Raw genomic sequence first — 5,643 nt, 5'->3', positions numbered from 1 at the left:
TATCTTTTTTTTTTTTTTTGTGATTTGATTGTCAGATCTCTGTTTATGAAGGTGAAATAACCATTCTCCTTCAACCTATATGCTTCCACTCGAAAGAACAACTCCAACGCCACCCTGCCAATTTAGCAAAATCCAAACCCAATTAATCTTATCGATTAGAACGTAAACTCCAACCTCATAGAAGCTTTCTACGACTTCTCATTCATTCACACCACCTCATAGCGATAGAGAGAGTCACTAATCCACAAACAAATCCCGACCTCCCAGCCAAAAGCATCTTCTTTGATGATGGGAGAGAAGGAATAAAATTTCATTTTCTTAACAAACAAAATCAACTTTTATGTTTAATTACAGGAATTCAATAAATTTTGTAAGTCATTTATAATTGTTTGAAATAAAAAATTGACACCTAACGTGTAGAAAAAAAATTCTAAACGTTATTCACTTCTATAGTTGTGTTTGCAAAAAGAAAAGATAAAAAAAAGGCAATTTTCCTTTTTGAAAGTATAAAAAACAAGCCAGTTAGGTGTGAGTTTTCATCGTCTCTTTGACGAATTAAATTCCTGTAATTAATCAATGATGTTGGTTTCTCTTGTTTAGAAAAAGAAAATTTTCATTCCTTCCTCTCCCACTCCCTCCGGCCACCATCCATTGCTCATCGTCATCACCAATCCGCACATCTGGCTACTTGCACCTCAGACCACTGTTGCCATCGACTTCCATCGGCTACAACACATGCAATAAACAGGTACCACAAAAAGCCTTGGCAACCTCCCCCAATGGCTAGAATCATGTTCGACCGCACCCTCTTTCTGAAAACAAACACTGACTAGCTCTTGACAGAAACCATCGGAACCCTAAAGTATACTGAAGAAAAAGAAGATGCAAAATTAAAATAAGATTCATAAACTGTGACATTTATGAAAAAGAATTGACAATTTAGAGAAGACAAAGAAAAGTGTAGTTCGGAAGAAGAGTTAAAAGAGTCTAAAGATGAAGAATGCCAAAAAAAAGAAAAAAAAAAGAAAAGAAAAGAAGACGAACACAGTATTCAGATGGACAAAAAAAAGAAGAATTGAGAATTCAGAAAATGATCTCTCTGAAAGGCGACCCCTGGTAGCTCCTTTAATGGCTTGAATAACCAATCAGATCAACACAAAATCAACTCTTAATTATACCGTGTTCTTATTCCATAAATTTCATTGTCACTTGAAAAGAAACACACAAAAGGAAAAAAGAAAAAGAAATTCCAAAATATCAAATAAATTTGTTCAATATCCATGCACGCTAAACCTCCTATTCAAAACTTGGGTTTTTATATTCAGATATATGGAAAAAGAGCACATTGTCAATGTTAGAGGCCACCAAGTTATGTTCATATCTTGCATATACACAGGAAAATACACACTTGTAAAAAAGGAACAAATAGATCAAGCAAGACGAGTTGGCTGGCATGATAAGCTAAGTCAGGCCATCTTCATCTAGTGCTTCCTCTTGTTCTTTGGCTGCATCAGCCCTCAGTGCACTCACATCACCAGTTGGCAACTTCCTTGCAAGCCTGATGATCTGCAGCCATTTATTTATGTAAATTAAAGTATAAAACGCAGCGGATGAAAAATTTTATAGTCATACCTTTCAGTAGAACCTGAAGTGAAGAATCTCGTGGGTAAATCACGTGTTTCCAAGATGTGAACAACCAACTTAGTAGTGGAGTGATACTACAAAAAGAGTATCACCCATACAAGTCACAGTGCAGAAGCTGTATCGTTCTCATATGTAAGAGAGTTAGAGAGAGAGTCTGGGAAAAAGGGTTATGGGTAAAAATCACATAACGTATCTGATATACGTATCTCCCATCATATCAGATGTATATTATTAAATATATATCAACCAATATCTATCTATCCATCTATCCATATCTATTGATATGATAGATATAGATATTCTGAATGGTTATCCAAATAAGTTTTGAATTCAAATTTAAACTTACATGGATAAGGTTCAAAAGGTTCAGGTTCAAAGGTTCAAAGGGTCATGTCACATGGGCGCCCAATTTCTAACATCTCCCACTCGCACATGAGTTGGCATGACACTGCCACATCTCTATCTCTATCTCAATCTCCCAAAAAATGAACAATCTCATACTAGCCAATGCACTGTGCGACTGCTGAGAACACTTACATGTGGGAGCTCTGTATTAGAAACTCAAAATGAGCCAGCATAGAGACATCAATCCAAAAAGAACAGAAATAGTGTCTCATATACCCCAGACCCATCTAATTACACCGGTCCAAAAAACATCTCTAATCTCTCAAAAAGAGCATGTTTGACCCTCTCAATTTTTGCAATATATTCACACTCAATCCGCCTCTCATACAGAGCGATGTGAGTTGCCGGCAGTGAATATACAACAGTGGTGTAATACCAGATGATCTTTCCTTTGCCTCCATGCCATTTAGTTTAAGATTGATCGCTTTCCCTGTGATGTCCCTTAAGGCCGAATCATACATGATCGCAAGCAACATACCAAAGTAGCAGAACATCAACCCCTTACGTTATGACATAGTAAAAAATCACAAAATGGTACATAAATGAAAGTCATATCAATAATGACACATAAGACTCACACGGTGAGGAAACAGGGATCCATTCTCTCACCTCATTACTCAGTCGCCAAGCACATATAGTATAAATACATACTACGGTGGAGTAACTCTTCCAAAAGAGTGACGTCATACTCGATACACCGTACAGATATTAGTCTAGTCGCTTTCAAGCGCCTAACCTGAATTCTCTATTTGCTCGCCTTCCAGGCGCCAAATGAGATCTTGCATTTGACTAATCATAACAGGCACAACATGGAAAGTGGATACTAACATCCATGTTTGGTCCTTAACATGACCTCATCTTGGTTGTAACCAAGGCAACATGCATAGTGGATAATTTAAGACTCTCTTGGCTCCAAATAAAAATAAACCATTAGTCTCATCCTTGCTCGCTCTCAAGCGCCAAGGGCGATTGCTCGTGTGAGTGAGCCAATCTTGCCTGCTGACATCATCATCTGCTAACCATTATGACACAAACCATAATAGTGTCAACATCCCATCATCTCACAACAAATAAGTGATCGATCTAAAAAACATGACCACAACTTACGCAATTATAGATTCCAAACATAAGCCTTATCAGCACCTTTTGTGATAAGCATATACAACGGAATCCTCCATGTGCGCCTCACATGAAGTGATTCAAGATCACTATCTCTTGCGCAATTACCTCTCTAAAGATATTTTAGTGACCAATTTGCGCTCATTCTTGATGCGCCCAACTAGCGCAGATGCGCCCAACTAGCGCATTGAATCTTACAAGGAGCAAATTAATATACTACTAGTAAAGCATTCTATCCATAGTCTAATGAGCAAGGTCAATGTCTAAACAACTCAGTTGACCATTTACCAAAGATAACACTTATCATGCCGAATACGCCCACATAGCGTACTTTAGGCTCCCACAACAAATAAAAAATCAAAAAATATAGGTCATCTGTTTCTCCCAAAGACAATCCGAGGATTCAATCAATAGCTAAGGCTCTGGCTTTTACCGATAGGTAAGTCAATGGGTTTGCAATTTTACATCTAGAATCGTTCTAGGATATTCCTTATGTAAGTCATCGAAGACAAAACAGAAATTCTGCCAAAACAATCCCTAAGGATCGTACATCCGAGCATATAAATTACATCACCCATGTCCATCATATCTAAAATAGAGGACTGCCCACCCTAGGTGGCGACAACCCTATAAATTCTTGGCTTATAATGACTAAGTAAGGAAAAACTTCTTTTGGACCATTGATCATGCCTCAGTGGTCTTCATCGATCATCGTTGGCCTATCATGGCTTGACGAAATCTAAGAACCACTATTTGGATAATTGTTTTAGGCTGTAAAAGATTTATTGGAACTAGCAACCTTTTTGCGCTCCTAACTTTTCACCATAAAAGCAGAAGGTAAATCCCTACGGATCTACTTATCCAATTCTCTAACGAGAAAGTTGGGTCACAATGTCCACAAATCAATGTTCCGAACTTATGTCAATCATAGCTTAAGTCAAAATAACCTCACTCCCCAGGAGGAAGTCTTCTCATGATCTACACTTTCCTCAATGGTGCAACTTTTCGGTATCTAGCGAGCCTTATGCCTCAACAATGACTATCCAAATTACGCATAACTTTAGAACAGTTTCGCGTCATAATGGAAAGTCAACCAAATTATCGAAATGGTTAATCCTCAAAGACTTTGTCTTAAATTGCGCAACATTGATCCATTTTCTAAAAACAGGGGACTAGAGCCTTTGGCATTATCCTAGGCTCTTTATCATCTTACGAAGCAATCATGAATGTTTCCTTCTCAATCACCCAGTGATGACGTGGAAAATTTTCACATTCGCTACCACGCAATTAAGAATGTAGAGTATTCTTCTCTAATGTAGTAATCCATTAGTAGGCACATCGCTCCCACTGTCCTTAGGATATTGGAAATTTCTTTCCATTCTCAACTAGGCTACATAAAAGCGCTATGCTTAGAATTCTCTATCTTATAGAGTTCCAAAACTCTATTCACGTCACCTTTACTAAGAAAACTTTATGTGACTTAGTTACACTTCCACAAAGCTGCTTACCTATATGCACATGACCCGGAGGGTTTACATGACCGCATATAATAATGTGTCACACGACCCTATGTGTTTATAAGACAGCATACAATAATGCGCTATAGAACCCTAGATCTTAACTTCGTAACCTTATGAGAAGTAAAATAAAGATAAGCTGCTTAACGGTTACAGATCGCCCATAGATGGCTCTCCGCTAACCCATTACTCAAATGGAGTGTAAAATCTGATATGGAGGGCACTTAGTTAGGGATATAGGCAACAAACTAGAGCAATTCCCAATTGGGAAACATTTTGTGCCATTATCCACCTAACATTAACAATATTTAATTCCTTATCTCTACTATACCCTTGTGTTATTGAGTACTAGGAATAATCAACTTTCTAAGCATCCATTTCTCTTCACAGAGCTTTCTAAAAAAACACTCAAATAGATACTCGCCACCTTGGTCAAAACTAAAAGCACAAAAGCTGTTATCTAATTGATCTCGACCTTATATGTGCAATGTCAAAAATCATCTCAAAACTTTTGACTTATGGGAGATTAAATAGTCTTGACTCAAATGCATATCGTAATCTATAAATATGTCGAGATTGAGGCTTAGCTATCATACCCTTACACATATCTAGTCACAAATATCATAGTGGACTAAATGCGCCAAACAAATGACCTTCTACGGCTTTCCTACTTACTTGTGCGCACCTATTGTGAACAAAGTTACACATTCACATGAGAGCAGATGTCAAAAACGAGTGGGCCCGAGAAGGCCTACTCAAACCATCGTGTCATCATTTCATTAATGTGATTAAGTATAATAAGCCACCAGTTCATGACCAATGTCATAAACTAATTCCAATCATTTTAATGTATGAGTTCTCGAAGACAAGTTTTAAAGATTTAGGCCCAACTAGGTAATGACTCACGGCTAATTCATATTCACTAGATCATAAAAGGATGTCATGGAGATATTAAGTA

This window comes from Camellia sinensis, chromosome 6 (assembly GCF_055761805.1).
Source record: "Camellia sinensis isolate YWXY chromosome 6, ASM5576180v1, whole genome shotgun sequence".
Taxonomy (NCBI): Eukaryota; Viridiplantae; Streptophyta; class Magnoliopsida; order Ericales; family Theaceae; genus Camellia; species Camellia sinensis.
Note: the sequence above shows the minus strand (reverse complement) of the source record.